General features: G+C 46.4%; 1 long non-coding RNA gene across 1 annotated transcript; it reads right to left on the bottom strand.

Annotated features, from left to right (window-relative positions):
- Window positions 1-14,806: 14,806 nt before the first annotated feature.
- On the bottom strand, window positions 14,807-18,037 carry LOC110205587 (uncharacterized). The gene is made up of 4 exons (XR_002323621.2): window positions 17,807-18,037; window positions 16,069-16,149; window positions 15,474-15,645; window positions 14,807-15,011 (listed from the first exon to the last, which is right to left on the bottom strand). It is a non-coding gene; the product is annotated as an uncharacterized LOC110205587 (long non-coding RNA).
- Window positions 18,038-22,228: the final 4,191 nt, after the last annotated feature.

Raw genomic sequence — 22,228 nt, 5'->3', positions numbered from 1 at the left:
ATTCACTTTTTCAAATTTTGAGTTCCAAACTCTCTTCCTTCCTCTACCTGTTGAAAGGGCAAGCAATGTGAGATGAATTAGAATAATGTCTTTAAATATATAAAACACAGAGCCATACTAGGAACACCACAAGTCAATGACAATAAAAGTAGCATTTTTTCCCATCTGAAAATTACCCACAGACCTCAGGTGGAGAACCCTTGTTCTAGAGAGGCAGCAAAGGAAAACTAAGGTGGAGGGACTTGTCCAGGGTCACCTAGCCACTCTTCCCAACTCCAAACCCAGCCCTCTCTGACCCAGACCAGAATCACACAGACAAGGTCAGCTGTTCTTATCAGCAGCATGTTTATTAGTCGTAAGACAGAGGCAAGCATCCACAATGCTCTGAAGCTGGCTTGATTGCAGGGCTCACTCGAAGGCAAAGGTTCTGATTACAAAATCACCAAAAACTCCCACGTAGTCAATGTTTGTTGCCTCCGTGCGATTGGGAAAATTCAAGTAATGACCGTCAGGCAGCCTCACCAGAAAGAAATTCCCTTCAAATTCTATGCAAATCTGAATGGGGAGAGGGCAGAAGAAACTGAACAGAGAACCCTGGGCTTAGAGACAGGAAGGCTACCTCAACACACTAAAAGAGACCCTGTGTGATGTCAAGCAAATCGCTTCTCCATTCTGAGCCTCAGTATCCTGCTTTCTAAAAGGAGGGAGTCAGACCAGATGGTTCTCTCCAGTTCTAAATCTAAGGTCCTCTTACATGTCATAAGACACTTCAGAATCTTCTGTTATCCTGTTGAGTCAACAGCCCAGCCCAGCTCCCTCCCACTCCAGCTGTGGAGATGCTGGGCTTCTTGCCCCTGCCCTTTGGAAACCCACTGACCCCTTTCTCCTGTAGCTTTTCATCTTTTCCCCATCAGAGTTTGTTTCCAGGGCTCTTCTGTCAAATGCAAGGTGGGGGGATGAGACCATCTGTTGGATCCTCCCCAGCTCTGACATGCCTTGCTCTGATTCTGGGGTCTTACCTCCACAGTGGTCCCCTTCTGAAAGGGGAAGTGGGTCTCCCTTACTTCCTGTCCAAATTTGCCATCAACCATGGTGTTGAAGACAATGTGGTTCTGATCATAACCAGTCGAAGCGTGGGTTGAAATGCAGTGCAAGGTTGTTGCTATCCTTGCCCATGTCTATTGTAAAGCTGGGAATTGAGAACACATCTCCATCATTGCCATGGGACCGAGAGTCTTGGAAACCCACCACTTAGAGAATCCCTGGGCTACAATACCCCCCAAGGCACTGTCACCCAGCACTGACCTGAAGCACCAATCCTTTTTTTCTGCATTACCCTTCCTACCCCAACCCAGTCACACAAGTGACCATTGTACACATTTTACAACTTCCAGAAACAGGGAGCTCACTACCTATCCAAACTGTCCATTCCAGGTACTGAGTAGCTCCCATTAGGAAGTTTTCTTTGACACTGAGTCATGGCTCTGCCATCTGGGGTTGAGGCAAAACCAGCTGGGTGCTTCTAATCATGGGTTAAGCACAAGAAGGTTTGTAAAGGATCCAGCTCTCACCCATGGTTTTCTGTCATCCATCCCATGTCTCACTTACTGCCTGGCATCAGGTAATATGTCTCCCGCTATTCTTATGAATGCTCCTTGTGTCAGGTTCATGTCATAGGCTGCTATTGGCTGAAGAGAGCAAGCACAGCAAGGTTAGGGCTGGCTGGCAGCTGAGGGGACCCATAGCTTCTGGTTGGGCAGGGCCACCCTCCGGGAAGGATCTAGGAAAGCAGGCTCTCCTCCAGTCATTAGTGCTGAAGTGGGAGTCAGTCCCAGGTCTGTGACCTTGGGGAAGCCTCTTCATGTCTCTGGACCTCAGTTTCCCCATCTGTTAAATGAGGGACTAGCCTAGGTGATTGATTCAGTCCATTCCTCATTTTGTAGATCAGGAAATGGAGGCTGCAAGAAGGAAGAAGGGAGCTGTCCCCGGTCACACAAGAGAGCACAGAGATCGAACTGGAATCCAAGCTTTCTGGGTCCCAAGACCAAGTTCTCTCTGTCCCACTGGATACCTCATCACCATCTTTGGCTGACATCACATGTACCCTGGCTCATGGGCAAGGATGAAGGAGGAAGGGAGGACAGTGGTGCTACTCCAAGGGTAGGAGATAGACTACAGCTCAACTGGAAACTCTCTGGCAGCTTAGGTCAACCTTACCTTGCCTCCCCAATGCCTTCAGTCATTGTTCTGCCCTCTTCTTCACTCTCCCAAAGCTGCCTTCATCTCATTTAGCAGACAAATAAAAAAGTCTCCCCAGGAAAGTTTTCAGGAAGAGCTTCCTTCTTCTGCAGAGCCAAGTCCTGGTCCCAGTCTAGGGCAGCAGCCAGCTGTGCCCAGGAGAAGGGGAGTTGGCAAGGGAGGGGAAAGTTCAGAAATAATTCAGAATGAAGGATGACCTTGACTGAAACACTAGGTAAAGGAACTTAGTTTCTCCTGCCCAGGGGTAAAAGGGTAAAGGAATCAGGGCAGCAGAGGTGTGTGGTCCTTTCCTGTTCCAAATCCATGGAGAAGTCCTTGAGGAGCAGGGGGAGGGAAATCTTATGAGCTGGCTTCCTAGAGAAGAGGGAAGTAGTGTATTTGTGAGATCAATTGGATATTATTTTTAAAGGCGTGGGGGGGGGGCTAGAATTAGGAAGGACCTAAGGAATCAATTGCCTCCCTGCCCCACCCTTTCCTCTGCCTCTAGCCTTCTTCATTTCCAACAGAGCCTCCTCAGCCTGGACTCTTTCTGTACCACGAGGCTCAGTTGTAGATAATTCTGTAAGACAGTCATTTATTCCAGAAAGTCTGATCCTCTGGCAGAAGATTCATCTCTGCCTCAATTCCCCTTTCCCTCCCTGGCCCCTTTCACTTTCCTGTCCATGCAAGGAAGGGGGTTGCCAGACCTTCTACCCCAACCAGGAAGGAGACTTCTCTTCAGAGGCACGGGACACCCTAACCTTAATCCGTGGGAAGTCCCAATTCCTCCTTGCTAGCCTCTCCCCAGGATTTCTCTGAACTTACCAACTTGTCAAAGATGATTTGCAAGGGGGATGGGGCATGGAAGGGCTTGCCCTTGCAAGAGCTGGCAGAGGTCTGGGTTGGGGGTTAGGAAAAGAGAAGAGAAAGGAGCCCCGGCCCATGGCGGGAAGAGGAGTGATGCGACGTGATTAGAACATTCCCCCCTCCGCAACACACTCTTCTCGACGGTCCCCGATTCTTTCCAAGCCTCAAGCCCAGAGGATCCTTCACTTCGAGACCCTAAGCCTATACCCAGGACACGGAGCCCCTGGCACACTCACTTTGGCCATGACTGAGGTTGAGAAATACTCCTTCGATACTGGTTTTGCTGGGTTTCCGAAGGATGAAGTCCACCTCACACTCTGAGATGGTACCTCAGGGAGGTGGCAGACCCTTCAAATAGACCGTCAGTTTTCGGGCTTCCTCGAAGTCTTTTCCTCCACAAGCCTCCACCCGTCCCCTTTGGTACTTTCTCCCAATTCGGGGCAGAAAAGGGGAGGAAACGTATTTCAGGGTGAGGCCAACAGAGTTTTTAAAGTCTGTCTAGGAGGGGCAGCCAATCCAGGAGGAGACAAGCCTTTGGCCACACACCTCCACCTCTAGCTCAGTCCTGTTCTAGTATTTTCCTCCACATCCAATCCCCAAAAATGTCCCTTGGGAGATGGGGTTGGGCCGAATGGTATAGAGATTGGTGGGGTCCATGGAAAACTCATTTCAGAATGAATGCTATTGGCAAGAAGGGCCTGGGGGATACTGTGGAGGGAAGACCATGCTCTGGTCTGGGTGGTTCAGCAATCTTACGAGCTGATTTCCTGGAGAAGAGAAGTGTATTCATGAGATAAATTTTGTTATTTTTTAAATGGAACAGGACTGAAATTTGGAAGGTCCCGAGGAATCACTTATCCTTTTCCCCACCCCATCGGCCATCTTCAGCCTTCTCCTTTTTCACTGGAGCCTTCTCCACCTCCACTGTTTCTGTGCTATTAGGCTGGGTTGGAATTAACTTGCTAAGAGTTCATTCTAGAAAGTCTGATCCACTGGCAGAAGATTCGTCTCTGCCCACCTCGTGCTTTTGACATCCTTCTCAACTCAAGGAAGATGATTCCCCCATATCCTATCCCTCACCACCGCCATGTAGATGTAACTCCAAACAACCGTGGGAGACTCTAACTCGTGCCAAGTCCCACTGTTCCTTGCTCTCCTGTTCCCAGGATCTCTCTGACCTTACTAGCTTGTCAAAGACCTTGCACCAGCAGCCAGGGACAGCGAAGACTTTCAAGGTGGGCAGGAGAGGGCGGAGGGCAGGGGCAGCCTATGCCAGGACTGGGAAGATCAGGGTTGGGGGATGGAGAAGAGAAAGATATTCCACTTCAGACGCAGAAGAAGGGTAGAGCTTTCCCACCCACTCGGGAACACAGCCTTCTCGAGTCTCTGGGATAATTTGCAAGCATCAACCCCACGGGATCCTCCATCCTCGGACCCTCAGCCTATACCTTGGACAAGAACCCCCGCAGCCTATACCCTGACGCGCTCTCTTGTGGCATAATGGAGGGTGAGAAATGTTCCTGCGATTCTCCTGGCTGCGCTGGGTCCCCGAAAGATAACGTCCAACTCCAGCGCAGAGATGGTGAATCAGGAAGGAGTCTGAGCCTTCAAATAGAGGGTCGGGCTCTGGGCTTCTGTAGAGTCCAGAGCAGCACCCCACCCCAGACCCTCCCCCTTGAACTTTTCTCCAAGCTGGAGTACAAAAGGGGAGGGGCGGCATATCAGGGGCGGGGCCTGGGGAATTTTTGAAGCCTTTCTTGGAAGGTCAGGCCAATCATGGTGGTGACATTCCTGTTGTCAAGTCCCCTCCACATCAAGCTCCATCCCTTTCTAGCCTTTTCCCCACATCCAAACGCCAAAAACTGCCCTGTATGGGATGAGGTTGGAGCGCGCGCTAGAGAGATCGGGGGAGCCAATGGAAAACTCGTTTCAGAATGAACGAGAATCTGCTATTGGCAGAAAGGGCCTGGGGGCATACTGTGGAGGGAAGGCCATGCTCTGGTCTGGCTCAGAGTCAGCCCCTTGGCCTCCAAAGAGTCCATCTGAGGGGAGTATTCCTAATCTGAGCATGGCAAACCATGGGGAAACTTAAGAAAGCGACTGGTTTCTTAACAAATGTAGAAACTGAGGCACTAGGGTCACGTGGGCCTGAGGAACTAAGACAGGACATTTTAAAAAAATTAACTAATTTATTTTTAATTTTTAACATTGACTTCCATAAGCTTTTGAGTTTTAAATTTTTCTCCCCCTCCCTGTCCACCTCCCTCCAACCTTCTGCCTGGAGACAGTGTGCAGTGTGATATAGGCTCTACATAAACATTCTATTAAACATATTTTCACATTAGTCATGCTTTAAAGAAGAATTAGAACCAATGGGAGGAACTACAAGAAAGACGAAACAAAACAAAAGAGAACAAAAAAAAAGAGCATCTTCCATCTGTATTCAGAATCCATAGTTCTTTCTCTGGATGTGGATAGCATTTTCCACTGTGACAGTTTTGGAGATGTAAGCCAGGACTTCCACCCAGGCCTTCTGACCCCAAGCACAGCACTTTTTCCACTAGGTTCCAGGATAGGGACACCAGGAAGCCTGTGACACTCCCTCCCCTGGGACACCCACAGACCCCTCTAACTGACACCCTGAGAACAACAAAACGAGATCAGAGGGCACAGACCCCTATGATTCCATTAAACCAGAGGGGGATGGTTGATGGAGAGGGAATGAGGGGTCATGAGCTCCCAGAGTGAAAAAAAGGGATCCTCTTTTGCCATCTTGCCTACTCTTTCACCCCTGCCTCTTGATCCTCTCAGTAGGGGGACTTGAAGCTCTAAGTCATATACATTCTTTGACCCTCAGTTTGCTCATCTGTGAATTGGGATCCTAAAGTAGGGCATCATAGTCCATAGAAATGCACTCCCTTAAAGTCAAGAAGACCTAGGTTCAAAATCTCTCCTTCCAAGTCACCCAACTTCTCAGCTTTTGAAGTCACTAAGATAGATGTTTTTAACCTGGGTTCACAGACGTCCCTGGGGTACTTGGATAGATTCCAAAGGATTTGTGAACTTGGAGAGGAAAAAAGAATTTGAATATTTATTATCACTGAACTTTAAATGAAATGTATTATTTCCTTCTACTATTAAAAAATAATAATTTTTTTTTCTCAGAAGGGCTTCACCAGACTGCCAGAGGGTCAGTAGACGAAACTAGTGAATGGATTCTGCCCCAAGTCTCAAAGTTTCAAAGAAGGTACTGACTTGTGTTTGGGGGGCCCTTTTTCACCTGGGAGTTCCCAATACATACAATGTCATAAAGACAGGATTTCTGTCCCTATACCCTAACAGAATCATCAAATCTCCACTTGGAAGGGACCTCAGGCATTTATTGAAATAAAATCTTCCTCTGAAACATTACTTTCAATGGACACTAGGATCCCTATGGACTTCCAATAATGGGAAATTCACTCCCTATGGTGTCAAATGGTTTCAGTTGTGGACAGCCCCCACCGTTGTATTGAATGGACAGGTCCCTTTGTACCTTTTCCGACTTCTTCCTGCTTCTGCCTCTGGGGCTGAGCAGGATCAGGCTAAATCCTCTCCTGTAGGATAGCCCTTCTGTACTTGAAGACAAGGCTCAGGTACCCAAGCCCAACTCCCCTAACTATTCCTTCTCCCATCATGTATCTCAAGTGTAAGAGAAGCACTCCATAAACCTTGGAGATGTTGGAGTAACAAAAACCATGATCCCCAGGCAGAGAGAGCTCCCAGCAGTGAGCAGGGCAGAACGCAGCTCCCCTCCTCCAAGCTCCCCACCAACCCCAAGTGCTTCACATCCTAAGCCTGATTCCAGTTCCTTCATCTCCACAGTCCTGGCACTGCCCCACTCCCCCACTCCCTGCACTGCCAGCTGTGTGACCTATGGACAAGTCATATCTCCACTCTGAATCTCAGTTTCCTCCTCTATAAAAAGGAGATAACCATCCTTGCACCACATCCCTTCCTAGATGTTATGGATGAAAGATGAAATGACTGAGGAGACAAAGGTTCTGTCTTCCAAGCTTATCTATGTCTTAAGCAATGCCTGGCAATTGCCAATGAACCAGGACCAGGGCTCTTCCTCACCTAAGGGCAGCCATCCAAATACAGGGGGAGAGTGATATTTGTATATAGAAGATAATCAAAATAAGCCAATTACTTAAAGGGAAACAATACAATGTTAGCTAATCTGATTTCTAATTGGGGGAATGATTAAGAACTTTCCAAATTGAGAGAGAAAGAGTCAACAGGTACAATTTCCTGAATTCAGACAAAGGAATGTCCCATTCCCCCCAAGTGTCTTCATACAATCAAAGGAATATGGAAACAGTAACTGATTGATCAGTACAGGGCCAATTTTCAGATAAGACATACAGGTTGTTTCTGATGTAGAATTGTGGGAAAACTACTTGCATCAATGTTTGGACCTGGCCAGGTTTCTGATCAGCATAACTTAGTTCCTCAGTTCAGGAACTCTAAGTAGCAGGGAGAGGTGGTCCCCATCCCAGCCATGCAGGGCTAGTTTCAAACAATACAGTAAGGCTTTCTCCCAATTCCCTCAACTGAAGAAAGTTTTTCCCTGAGAAAGAATTTATACTAGACCCATAACTGAGGAGAAATTGAACTGGGCTAGGTCCTGAATTGAATCTTGGGCTGTAGTCAGTGAAGCTCACTCAATTCCCAGAATTAATCACTTGCTATTCTACTCCCCTCAGTCTCCACAATTCTCCCTTTTAATTAATGGTGGAATGGAAATCCCACTCCTCCCCTGGATTATTTATCTGTAAATTAAGCCCATCAGGGTTTTCATAAATTATAATCAGAATTATCTAAGTCAGGTTACAAACCAAACTCTTTAGAGGCCATACAATGAATTAATTTTGAGAAGAAATAACCAAGAAAACTTCAACATAAATATAAACTGCATGAAACAAGGTCCAAGGAAAACAATAATGATCATCAAGATTAATTAAGCTCAAGTCTCCTTGCACCCTAGTAACCCACTCCCAATGTCCATTTAATCAGTGGATTTTGAAGCCCAGATGCCTCCTGTAGCCCTCTGGTGCCAGCAAACATCTTCTCTTGGACATTCTGGAAGAGATCTGATTCTCAAGACAGCTCTGGAGGAGCTCTGTTTCTCTGGTTCCAAATCACTTGTAGAAACTGCCTAGATAATTCTGCTAAAATCTGAAAATAACAAAACTTCATATAATTTAGTACAGTGTCTTAAGTTTTGTTCTCCAATCCTGAAACTTCAGACAATTTCAGTTTTTATATGCCACTTGCTATTTCTTCCTTTGCCTACATCCTGTTTCTGATATAAGAATGTTAAAAAAAATTCATGAGTGTCTGACTGACAAAATGAATCCTGTATTTTAAAACTGTCAAGCAGATACTTAATTTTTTTTTATTTTTTTAAATATAAATGTACTTATTTGTAGGTTTCAACATTCATTTCCACAAGTTTTTGAGTTCCAAATTTTCAACCCAGATCACCCTCCCCCCACCCCAAGATGGCATGCATTCTGAATATCCCTTCCCTTAGTCTGTCCTCTTTTCTTTCTCTCCCCCCTTCTCTTATCCCCTTCCCCTTCTATTTTCCTGTAGGGCAGGATAGACTTCTGTACCCCATTTCCTGCATTTCTTATTTGCTGATAACATGCGAAAACTTTTTTAAAAAAACATATGTTTTTAAAACTTTAGGTTTCAAATTTTCTCTCTTCCTCCCTCCCCACCCACCCTCATTGAAAAGGCAAGCAACTCAATATAGGTTGTATATGTGCAGTTATGCAAAACACTTCCATAGCAGACATGTTGTGAAAAACTAAGTCTATTTCCCTTAATCCTATTCTGCCCTCCCATTTATTCTATTCTTTCTTTGGACCCTGTTTCTCCTCAGAAGTATTTACTTCTGATTACACACTTTTCCAATCTGCCCTCCTCTCTATCATCCCCCTGCTCTCTTGTCCCCTTCTCCCCCTATTTTCTTGTAGGGTAAGACAAACTTCCATACCCAATTGAATGTATATGTTATTCCCTCCTTAAGCCAAATCCTATGAGAATAAGATTTACTCATTCCCTTTCACCTTCCCCTGCTTCCCTTCCACTGTAAGAGAATTTTCTCTTCTGTTTTTTTCTTTGTGAGATAATTTACCCCATTCTACCTCTCCCTTTCTTCTTCTCCGAGTATAATCCTCCCTCATCCCTTAATTTTATTCTCCAGATATGACCCCTTAATCTTCAACTCACCCTGTGCCATCTATCTATCTATCTATCTATCTATCTATCTATCTATCTATCTATCTATCTATCTACATACATATAATTTTTTTTCCTCCAACTACCCTAATACTGATAAAGGTCTCAGGAGTTATAAATATCATCTTTCCATGAAGGAATGTAAACAGTTCAATCTTAATAAGTCTCTTATGATTTCTCTTTTCTGTTTACCTCTTCATGTTCCACTTGAGTCCTGTATTTGAAGGTCAAATTTTCTATTCAGCTCTGGTCTTTTCATCAGGAATTCTTGAAAGTCCTCTATTTCACTGAATGACCATTTTTCCCCCTGAAGTATTATACTCAGTTTTGCTGGGTAGGTGATTCTTGGTTGTAATCCTATCTCCTTTGCCCTCTGGAATATTATATTCCATGCCCTGCAATCTTTCAATGTAGAAGCTGCTACATCTTGTAGGAACTCTGGAATTTAGCTATTATATTCCTAGGAGTTTTCCTTTAGGGATCTCTTTCAGGAGGAGATCGGTGGATTCTTTAAATTTCTATTTGGCCCTCTGGTTCTACTATATCAGGACAGTTTTCCTTGATAATTTCTTGAAAGATGATGTCTAGGCTCTTTTTTTGATCATGGCTTTCAGATAGTCCAATAATTTTTAAATTCTCTCTCCTGGATCTATTTTCCAGGTCAGTTGTTTTTCCAATGAGATATTTCACATTGTTTTCTAATTTTTCATTCTTTTGGATTTGTTTTACAGTGTCTTGATTTCTCATAAAGTCACTAGCTTCCAATTGCTCTATTCTAATTTTTAAGGAAGTATTTTCTTCAGTAGTTTTGTGGACTTCCTTTTCCATTTGGCCAATTTTTTTTTAGGGCATTTTTCTCCTCATTGGCTTTTTGGACCTCTTTTGCCATATGGGTTAGGCTATTTTCTAAGGTGTTAATTTCTTCAGTATTTTTTTGGGTCTCCTTTAGCAAGCTGTTGACTTTTTTTCATGATTTTCTTGCATCACTCTCATTTCTCTTCCAGTTTTTCCTCTACTTCCCTTACTTGCTTCTCAAAATCCCTTTTGAGCTCTTCCAAGGCCTGGGACTGATTCATATTTTTCTTGGAGGCTTTGGATGTAGGAGCTTTGACTTTGTTGTCTTCTTCTGGTTGTATATTTTGATCTTCTTTTCACGAAAGTAAGATAATATAGTCTGACTCTTTTTGCGCTGCTTGCTCATGATCCTGTCCAATTACTTGAGTTTTAAACTCTTTGTTAAGGTAAGAGTCTGCTTCCAATGTGGAGAATGTACTGTCCCAAGCTTCAGGGGTTTGTACAGCTGTTTTCAGAGATACTTGTAGGTATCTGTAAATTTTCAGTTCTCACAAGGTGGTATGATAAGGGGCAAGGTGTTTACTCCTTTCCTGGCCTGTGACCACAAGTATTCCTTTCTGTCCTGTATCTGTGAGGAGAGGTTCCTCTCCACAGCCACTACAAGCTCCACCACGCCAGCGCCCCTCCTCACCCCAGCACCGCCTCCCAGAACTGTGACCCAGATCCAAACACGGGCAAAGCAAGAGATCCCTGCCTGAGCACTGGCAAAGAGATCCCTGCAATCCCTCTCTGATCAGCCACTGGATTCCCCCTCAGTCTGTGGGCCGGAAGCTGGGGAAGCAGCTGCTCCCCCCCCAGGACCACGGTCTTGGAGAATGAAGCTGAAACCCCACCTTCCTTTCTTAGCACCAACAGAAACAGACTTTTCCCACAGACCTTCTAAGTTGTCTTTGGCATTAGTGGGTTGAGGATTCTGGAAACCTCCACAGCTGCCGGCGATTCAGTCCTCTGAGGCCTGCTCCATGTTCACTGAGGCCTGCGCACCCACGCTTCACTCCCAGCCTGGCGTGATACACCTTTCTGATCAATCGTCCAGGTTGTCTTGGGCTGGAAATTTGTTTCACTCTGTCTTTTTGTGGGTTCTGCTGCTTCAGAATTTGTTTAGAGCCATTTTTTATGAGTATTTGGAGGGGTTTGAAAGTCACTGCTTTCACTCCACCATCTTGGCTCCACCCCCAAGCAGATACTTTTAAAATGGGAAATGAGAGTGTTGTTTGGAGGGATGTACTTTGAAACCTTTATTGCTTTCTGAAAATAGGAGTTGTTCATATGGAGTATTTGTGCCTGATGTGGGTTGGAGCCTTCCCAGCTTGTATTGGTCTGTTCAGCCAGAGGTGGACACACTGTACCTTGACCTCAATATAGTGATGTCATTTTGGCCCTCATGGAGAAAGAAGGAGCACAACCAATTAGGGGAGGAAGTACCTTTGGGAGTCCAGAGCCTTGAATCTATTCCCCTTCCTATGTCATGATCCCCATTCTACAGAAAAGGAAGCTCCTCAAAAGCTTAGGTAAGTGACTGTTGATAATTCAAAATAAATTAATTAAATAAAAAAAGGAAGCTGAGGTTCAGTGTGGGCAGGTGACACCCCTGGTCACACAGCAGATAGGGCAGTGCCAGCATTCTAACCCATGTCTCTCCTACTTCCTCCTTCCTCACAGGGAGAGACAGAGAAGCCACAGGGAGTCTGAGAGGTCACCCATTCTCTGATTGATTTCCTATTCCTATTCACCTTTTTCCTCCAATAAATGACCATATGTTCTCTCCGAAGAAGGCACTGAGTGAACTGTCCTGAGTCTGCCCAGCTTATGTGGGGCTGGAGCCCCTCTAAGGCTTTCTCTGTCTTCAGGACTCAGTGCGTTCAGGCCTGAGATCTTGTGTGTCTGCCCTCAGCCCCATCTTCCTTCAGGGTTCTAGTTAGCTCACTCGGCCTTTTCTCATATCTTTTACTCTCCCGGTTTTGCAGTATTTCTGGGGGTGGATCTGGGGATGGCCAGAACCTGGACAGCAGAGTATCCCCATCCCCAACTGTACTTCACCCCGTGGACAGACACACAGGAATTAAAACTGGTTAATTTATTCATTGCCAAGTTCCCAGCAGGGGAAGAGAAGATTTGAGTACATTTAAGAGAGGTCATGTGACCCCTCTTGGAGCATCCTAACACCTTCATAACGAAGTAGTAAATAAACCAGTCCTTGGGCAGGGGGACAAGCACATCAACAGTTCCAGGGAAAGACATAGCGGGTCCCAGCATGGGCATCACAGCCCTTGGGGACAGGGTTCTCATTCCTCTTAAAATCTGTGCAGGAGCCACATGGCCCCTCCACTACTCAGGGCACCCCTCCCATTGGTCCACTAACACCTGGAAGTTTAATGGATTCCAGTCTTCTGACTGGTGCCGCAGGAGACATAACAATGTGTCCCACACTTGATGCTCCAGAAATTTGAACCAGTCTGATTGGCTCAGTTGGATACAGGGCCCCAAGCTCAACCCACTGGAGGGTGTGTGTATAGGAGAAGGGAAACCCTTGAAGAAGGCAGAACAAGGGAGTTGGGCATTAATATCACAGAGTGTTCTAAGGAAGATCCCCTTAAGATGAGAGATTTAGAGGTGATAGGGGCTTCAGGAGTAATTTAATACAACATCCTCACTTTTACAGAGAAGGAAACTGAGGCACCCCTTGTTGCTAGAGTCATAGTTCCTGGGTCTAGAAGAGAGAGAGTGGGTAGAAAGAAATTAAGGCAGCAACAACCTTCAGAGCTGAGAGAAGGAGAAAGTGGGGGCTGATCTGAAGGGGGAGAGGAGGGGATGCTGTCATTAGCTAAATGGCACCCAGTAGAGGAAAGCAGGAGGTAATGGGGGATAGGACACCTAGCCCAACCTAAAGGGAGCAGAGGTAACTAGGTCCCTTAAGGAGCTGAGAGATGTACTGGGGTTAGGGACAGGGAAACATCCAAACTGGATCAGGATATGGGGTCCTCTTCTGAGTACAGTGTAGAGGGGATGAGGGGAGAAGGATCAGAATAAGAGGATAGCCCATCCTCTTGGCTGCCCTGCCTCTGGTCAGGTTGCCTCAGTCTCCAGCCCGGCCATCAAGTCTCCCATGCTGTTCACTTAGTAGTGGGGCACCTCCAGTCCCTCTCTGTCTCTCTCCCACTGCTGGACCCTGCTCAGGGAGAGTGAGTCAATGTGTACTCAGTGAACCTCATCACCTAAGGCCATCATCTGACCCCAGAAACCAGGCTCAGGGAGGTACTAAGGCCTGCCCTCAATCACACAGCCAATTCCCAGCACAGGCTGCCCTGGAACCTGGCTTTCATCTTTGTATCTCCAGGCACCCAGAGGCTCTTTTCACTCAGGACTGGGGGCTGCATCTCCTTCCTCCCTCTGACACTGGGCCTGGCCTAGAGGGAGTGACCCCCAAATATTTGTGGACTGATCACCCCCCTTCTGCTCTGGGGAGCGTGGATGTGGTGCTGAAACAGAACCATTTATGCGTACAAGATGTTCGAGAGTTGGTCTCTTGCTTTCTTCCTTGACTGGCTGGAAGAAATAGTGGAATTTATTATACTTCGGAGGAGGACAGGAGAGATCAAAGGCTCACAAAAGGGACAGCAGAGGCCTTGTGGTCCAACTTCCTCATGTTACAGAGAAGGAAACTGAGGCAGGGAGAATGACTTGAGCCTATAGGAGCATAGGTGTGGAGAGCTGGAAGGACCTTGGAGGCCAAGCTCTTCATTTTACTCCTGAGGAAACAAGCCCAGGGACTTCTCCAAGATCACTTAGACAGTGAGGGTCAGAGGTCAGATTCACACCCAATACCTGTGACTCCAGAGCCAGTGAATGTCTTTCCCCTCTCCTGCCATCCTGCCTCCAGATCCCTCTGAGCTTCCTTAGGCTGCCCCTCAAAGGGACACAGTGCTACCTTTTTTGTATTCCTCACCTTTCCAGCAGCTGGGCTTGCCCACAGTCTGTGCTCTGGGCCCCTGTCTTCACTAATATTCAGAGGATCCCCTGCAGTTACTGCTGTGGGAAATCCCTTCCTCACTGCTAGTCAGGGATTGTCTTGGCTTCTAAGTGCTTGTCATTTGATTTGCTTTATGGCCCAGGCTCCTGACAGTCTGGGAAAGCCCTTCTCAGATTAATGTGGTGATTGTGGTGCTTTTTTTCATGTTGTGAAGTTACATTATTCTATTTTTAACATTCACTTTTTCAAATTTTGAGTTCCAAACTCTCTTCCTTCCTCTACCTGTTGAAAGGGCAAGCAATGTGAGATGAATTAGAATAATGTCTTTAAATATATAAAACACAGAGCCATACTAGGAACACCACAAGTCAATGACAATAAAAGTAGCATTTTTTCCCATCTGAAAATTACCCACAGACCTCAGGTGGAGAACCCTTGTTCTAGAGAGGCAGCAAAGGAAAACTAAGGTGGAGGGACTTGTCCAGGGTCACCTAGCCACTCTTCCCAACTCCAAACCCAGCCCTCTCTGACCCAGACCAGAATCACACAGACAAGGTCAGCTGTTCTCATCAGCAGCATGTTTATTAGTCGTAAGACAGAGGCAAGCATCCACAATGCTCTGAAGCTGGCTTGATTGCAGGGCTCACTCGAAGGCAAAGGTTCTGATTACAAAATCACCAAAAACTCCCACGTAGTCAATGTTTGTTGCCTCCGTGCGATTGGGAAAATTCAAGTAATGACCGTCAGGCAGCCTCACCAGAAAGAAATTCCCTTCAAATTCTATGCAAATCTGAATGGGAGAGGGCAGAAGAAACTGAACAGAGAACCCTGGGCTTAGAGACAGGAAGGCTACCTCAACACACTAAAAGAGACCCTGTGTGATGTCAAGCAAATCGCTTCTCCATTCTGAGCCTCAGTATCCTGCTTTCTAAAAGGAGGGAGTCAGACCAGATGGTTCTCTCCAGTTCTAAATCTAAGGTCCTCTTACATGTCATAAGACACTTCAGAATCTTCTGTTATCCTGTTGAGTCAACAGCCCAGCCCAGCTCCCTCCCACTCCAGCTGTGGAGATGCTGGGCTTCTTGCCCCTGCCCTTTGGAAACCCACTGACCCCTTTCTCCTGTAGCTTTTCATCTTTTCCCCATCAGAGTTTGTTTCCAGGGCTCTTCTGTCAAATGCAAGGTTGGGGTTGAGACCTTCTGTTGGGACCTCCGCAGCTCTGACATGCCATGCTCTGATTCTGGGGTCTTACCTCCACAGTGGTCCCCTTCTGAAAGGGGAAGTGGGTCTCCCTTACTTCCTGTCCAAATTTGCCATCAACCATGGTGTTGAAGACAATGTGGTTCTGATCATAACCAAAGTCGAAGCGTATGCTGAAGTGCAGTGCAAGGTTGTTGCTATTCTTGCCCATGTCTATTGTAAAGCTGGGAATTGAGAACACATCTCCATCATTGCCATGGGACGGAGAGTCTTGGAAACCCACCACTCAGAGAATCCCTGAGCTAGAAGACCACCCCCACCCAAGGGACTCTCACTCAATGCTGACCTGAAGCACCATGGCTTCTCTTCTACATTACCCTTCCTACCCCCACCCTGTTCAACAGGTGATCATTATACATTTTGCTACCTCCATGGCCAGGGAGCTCACTACCTATGCAAATTCTCCATTCCAGGTACTGGGTGGCTCCTGTTAGGAAGTTTTCCCTGATGCTGAGTCATGGCCCTGCCATCTGGGGTTGAGGCAAAACCAGCTGGGTGCTTCTAATCAAGGGTCAAGTACAAGCAGGTTTGTAAAGGATCCAGCTCTCACCCATGGTTTTCTGTCATCCATCCCATGTCTCACTTACTGCCTGGCATCAGGTAATATGTCTCCCACTATTCTTATGAATGATCCAGGTTGGCATGTTCACGTCATAGGCTGATATTTGCTGAAGAGAGCAAGCATGGCATGGTTAGGGCTGGCTGGCAGCTGAGGGGACCCAGAGCTTCTGGTTGGGCAGGGCCACCCTCCAGGAAGGATCTAGGAAAGCAGGCTCTCCTCCTCCTGCTGAAATGGGAATCAGTCCCAGGTCTGTGACCTTGGGGAAACCCCTTCATATCTCTGGGCCTCAGTTTCCCCATCTGTTAAATGAGGAACTAGCCTAGATGATTGATCTAGTCCACTCCTCATTTTTCAGATCAGGAAAATTAGGCTGCAAGAAAGGAGAAGGGAGCTGTCTCTGGTCACACAAGTGAGCAACAGAATCAGAACTGAAATCCAAGCTTTCTGGGTCCCAGGACCAAGTTCTCTCTGTCCCACTGGCTATCTCATCACCATTTTTGGCTGACATCACATGTATGCTGGCGCATGGGCAAGGATGTAGGAGGAAGGGAGGACAGTGGTGCTACTCCAAGGGTAGGAGATAGACTACAGCTCAACTGGAAACTCTCTGGCAGCTTAGGTCAACCTTATCTTGCCTCCCCAATACCTTCAGTCACTATCCTGCCCTCTTCTTCACTCTCCCAGAGCTGCCTTCATCTCATTTAGCAGGCAAATAAAAAAGCCTCCTCAGAAAAGTTTTCAGGAAGAGCTTCCTCTTTCTCCCAGAGCCAAGTCCTGGTCACAGTCTAGTGTAGGAGCCAGCTGTGCCCAGGAGAAGGGGAGTTGGCAAGGGAAGGGAAGATTCAGAAAGAATTCAGAATCAAGGGTGACCTTGACTGAAACACTTAGGTAAAGGAACTTAGCTTTTCCTGCCCCGGAGTAAAAGGATAAGGGAATCAGGGCAGCAGAGGTATAGGGTCCCTTCATGTAACCAAATCAGTGAAGAAGTCCTTGGGGGCAGGGGGAGGGAAATCTTATGAGCTGGCTTCCTAGGGAAAAGGGAAGTAATGTATTTGTGAGATCAATTGCTTATTATTTTTAAAAGTGGGGAAGGTGTCAGGGGGCCTAGAATTAGGAATGACCTAAGTAGTCACTTGCCTCCCTGGCCCACCCATTCCTCCATCTCTAGACTCCTGCTTTTCCAACCTAGCCTCCTCAGCCTGGACTCTTTCTGTACCATGAGGCTCAGTTGTAGACTGACTGTAGGACAGTTATTTATTCCAGAAAGTCTGATCGTCTGGCAGAAAATTCATTTCTGCCTCTATTTTCCCTTCCCTCCACCTGACCCCTTTCCCTCTCCTATCCATTTAAGGAAAGGGGTTGCCAGACCTTCTACCCCCACCAGGAAGGAGACATTTCTCTTCAGAGGCAGGGGACACCCTAACCTTAATCCATGCGAAGTCCCAATTCTCCTTGCCGCCTCTCCCCAGGATGTCTCTAAACTTACCAACTTGTCAAAGACAATTTGCAAGGGGGATGGGGCATGGAAGGGATTGCCCTTACAAGGGCTGGGGAGGTCCGGGTGGGGGGTTAGAGAAGGAGAAGAGAAAGGAGCCCCGCCTCATGGGAGAGAGTGGTGTGGCGAAGTGAGCATTTCCCTCGACCCCGTCCCCAACACACTCTTCTCGAGGGTCCCCGATTCTTTCCAAGCCTCAAGCCCAGAGGATCCTTCACTTCCAGTCCCTCAGCCGATACCCAGGACAAGGAGACCCTGGCACACTCACTTTGGCCATGACTGGGGTTGAGAAATTTTCCTGGGATTCTCCTGGCTGCGCTGGGTCCCGGAAGGATAACGTCCAGCTCCAGCGCAGAGATGGTGAATCAGGAACGCGTCGGACCCTTCAAATAGAGGGTTGGGTTCTGGGGTTCTGTGGAGTCCAGAGCTGCACCCCACCCCAGCCACGCCCTCTCGACTTTTTCCCCAAGCTGGAGTGCAAAAGAGGAGGGGCCGCACATCAGGGGCGGGGCCTGTAGAATTTTAGAAGTCTTTCTTAGAAGGTCAGGCCAATCAAGGTGGTGACATTCCTGTTGCCACACCCCCTCCACATCAAGCTCCACCCTTTTCTAGACTTTTCCCCACATCCAAACGCCAAAAACTGTCCTGTATGGGATGAGGTTGGAGCGCGTGCTAGAGAGATCGGGGGAGCCAATGGAAAACTCGTTTCAGAACGAACGAGAATCTGCTATTGGCAGAAAGGGCCTGGGGGCATACTGTGGAGGGAAGGCCATGCTCTGGTCTGGCTCAGAGTCACCCTGTTGGCTTCCAAAGAGTCCATCTGAAGGGGGAAATCCTAATTCGAGTATGGCAAAGCATAGGCAAACTTAGGAAAGCAACTGGTTTCTTAATAATATAGAAACTGAGGCACTGGGGTCACTTGGGCCTGAGGAACTGAGCCAGGACTTCTACCCAGGCTCTCTAACCATAAGTACAGAGATTTTTCTACTAGGTGTCAGAATAGGGGTCCTAGGAATCCTGTGACACACCCTTCCTGAGACAAGCAGACCCCTGCCCTGACACTGAGACTAAGGAATGAAACAAAGGTGCATGTTCAGAGGGTGCAGGCCCCTGTGATTCCATTAAACCAAGGGGGAATGGTTGAGGAGACATGAGCTGCCTGAAAGAAGAGATCTTTTGCCATCTTGCCTACTCTTTCTTTATTTTATTAAAAAAAATTAATTTACAGAATAAAACAAGTATTTCCATAACATAATATAATAAAAAACATTCCTTGGGATCTTCATTTGTAATTTCTTGGGTTAGAGTGGCAATGATTTATATTCAGATAGTATACCTTGATCTTTTCCCTATCATTGACCAATAAGGTTATTTCCAAGTTTTGGACTTTATGAATAATATTTCTGCACATATGGTTGGGTTTTTTGTTACAGTAATATACTTAGGATATCATTCTAGTAGTGGGATTGTTGAGGTTTAGAGGTTTAAGGGTACTGAGACCCTAAAATCACAACAAGTGAGTCCTGCCCAAAAGAATTCAGCCCAAGCCTTCTTTCAGTCAAAGACAAGGTTTATTAGAACATCCATCATATTGGGCAGACTCAAAACATTTGTATCACTAATGCAAGTGGGCCAGATTTTAAGAATCTGAGCCTATCTTGCCTACTCTTTCACTCTGCATCTTGTTCCTCTCAGGAGGGAGTCCTTCAGCTGCAAGTCATATACATTCTGTGACCCTCACTTCCCTCATTTGTAAATTGGGACCCTAATAGAATTAAAAGTAGAGCATCGTAATAGATAGAGATGCACTCCCTCAAAGTCAAGAAAATCTGGGTTCAAATCCCACCTCACAAGTCACCTAACTTCTCAGTGCTTGAGGTCACTCTCTAAGAAGGAGTTCTTCACTGGATAGAGCACCGGCCCTGGATTCAGGATGACCTGAGTTCAAATCCGGCCTTAGACACACAACACTTTCTAGCTGTGTGACCCTGGGCAAGTCACTATCCTTAAAAAAAAAGATAGGAGTTCTTAACCTGTGTTCACAGATTTCCCCTGGCTCCACGGATAGATTACAAGGGGATTTGAGAGAGGAAAAGAAATTATATATTTATTTTCACTGAATTGTAACTGTTTCATGCTATTTCCTTCTACTATTTGAAAAACAACAACCACCACCACCACATTTTTCTCAGAAGGGTTTCAGCAGATTGCCCGGGGGGTCAATGATACAAACCAGTTAGAGGACGTCTGCTCTAAGCTTCTAAATTTCAGAGAAGGTGCTGACTTGCATTTGGTGGAGGGAGCCCTTTGTTCACTTGGGAGTTCCCTATGCACACTTTATCAGGACAGGATGAGTCCTTGTCCCTATTCTCTAACTGAATCATCAAATCTCCACTTGGAAGGGATGTCAGACAACTATTGAAATAAAATCTTCCTCTGAAACATTCCCCCCAAATAGTCACTAGGTTTCCTTTGAACACCTACAACAATGGGAGCTCATTCCCTATGGCATCAACTGGCTCTATTTCTGCACAGCTCCCATGGTTAGATTGAAGGGACAGCTCCCTCTGCACCTTCCCCAGTTCCTTCTGGTTCTGCCTCTGAGGCTGAGCAGGACCAGGCAAAATCCTCTCCTGTAGGACAGCCCTTCTGTACTTTCAAGCAAAGCTCATGTACCCAAGCCCAACATCCTTAATTACTCCTTCTCCCACCATCTATCTGAAAAGCAAGAAATGCACTCCATAAACCTTGGAGAGGCTGGAGAAACAAAAACCATGATCCTCAGGCAGAGGGAGCTCCCAGCAGTGAGCAGGGCAGAACAAACACAGCTCCTCTCCTCCCAAGCCCCCCACCCACCCCAAATGCCTCACACCCTGAGCCATATTTCAGCCCCTTCATCTCTTACAGTCCTGGCACCACCGCACTCCCCCACTCCCTGCACTGCCAGCTGTGTGACCTGAGGTCAAGTCATGTCTCCACTCTGAATCTCAATTTCCTCCTCTATAAAAAGGAGATAACCATCCTTGCATCAACCCCCTCCCTAGATGTTATAGATGAAAGATGAAATGAACTGAGGAGACAAAGGCTCTGTCTTCCAAGCTTATCAATGTCTTAATCAATGCTGGCAACCAGGTGAACCAGGCCCAGGCCCCTTCCTCACCTTAGAACTGCACCCCAAATGCAGGGGAACATAGATTTTTATACATGAAATCAATCAAATGATGCCTATTGATTAAAAGGAAACAATTCAATATTAGGTAATCTGATTTCTACTTGGAGAAAAGATTAGGAGCTTCCCAAAATGGGAGAGAAAGAGTCAAGAGGTGCAATTTCCAGAATTCAGAGAGATGTGCCCCTCCCTCAACTGTCTTCATACAATCAGCGGGATGTGGAAACACTAACTGATTGATCAGTACAGGACCACTTTTCAGATAAGACATATAGGTTGCTTGAGGTATATAATTGTGGGAAAAAATTTTTTCTCTTAGTTGCCCTGCATCTCACAGGGTTGCCTCAGTCTCTAGCCCTGCTATCAAGTTTGCCATACTGTCCACTTGGTAGTGGGGCACCTCCAGTTCCCCTTTCTCACCCTGCCACCACTGGGCTTTGCTCAGGGAGAGTGAGTCAATGTGCACTGAGTCAATCTCATGACCTAAGGCTATCACCTGATTCAAGGAACAGGGCTCAGACAGGTATTAAGGCCTCTCCTCAGCCACACAGCAAATTCTTGACATAGTTGGCCAGAGGAATCAAGGGTGACCTTGAGAGATGCACTAAAGTAAATGACCTTAGCTTCTCCTGCACTTCTCCTTGGAGAGGATTAAGGGAACCAGCACACAGATGTGGTCAACAGAGAAGTAATTGGAGAGGTAGGATGAGGGTCACCCAGCTAGTGTCATGTGTTTGGTCTGAGGCTGGATTTGAACTCAGGTCCTCATGACTTCAGGGCCTGAGGCTGGATTTGAACTCAGGTCCTCATGACTTCAGGGCCGGTGCTCTATCCACTGTGCCACCTGGCTGCCCCTTCGATGAGGGGAATCTTAAGAGCTGGTTTCCTAGAGAAGGGCCAGTGAATGTCTTTTCACTCTACACCCATCTTGCCTCAAGGCAGGTTGCTGTTGTCATAGTTGTTTTTTATTTTTATGAAAGTTTTATATTAATTTAAAAAAAATTTTTTGAGTTCCTAATTCTCTCTTTTCTTCTCATCCTTCCCCAACCACTGAGAAGGCAAGTAATATGGTTTCATTTGGGATGATGTTTTGATATATATGAAAAACCACAGAGGAATATTAGGAAAATTGGAAGTAAGTAACAATAAAGGTGTCATTTTTCCCATCAGAAAATTAACCCTGTTGGAGGATCTCTATCCCAGAAAGTCACCAGAGGACCACTGAGTTGAAGGGACTTACCTAGAGTCTCTCAGCCACCCTTCTGAACTCCAAATCCAGTGCTCTATCTCTCAGACACAGAAACTGTCAGCTGTTGTCATTAGCAACACATTTTTTAGTGAATAGAGAGCCCCAAGAATCAAGAATGGGGTCTGAAGCCAGCTTGATTGGTGGGCTCAGATAAAGGTCAATGATCTGAGCTTGAAGTAACCAGCAGTGTCCAAGAAGTAAATTAAGATGATTAGGGAAAGTGGACTCAAAGCCCTTAGGCAGCTTCACCTTAAAGTGCTTCCCTTTGAAAA

The sequence above is a fragment of the Phascolarctos cinereus genome, unplaced genomic scaffold (assembly GCF_003287225.1).
Source record: "Phascolarctos cinereus isolate Bilbo 61053 unplaced genomic scaffold, phaCin_HiC Scaffold_1;HRSCAF=81, whole genome shotgun sequence".
Lineage (NCBI taxonomy): Eukaryota > Metazoa > Chordata > Mammalia > Diprotodontia > Phascolarctidae > Phascolarctos > Phascolarctos cinereus.
This window is presented reverse-complemented; position numbering and strand designations above follow the sequence as displayed.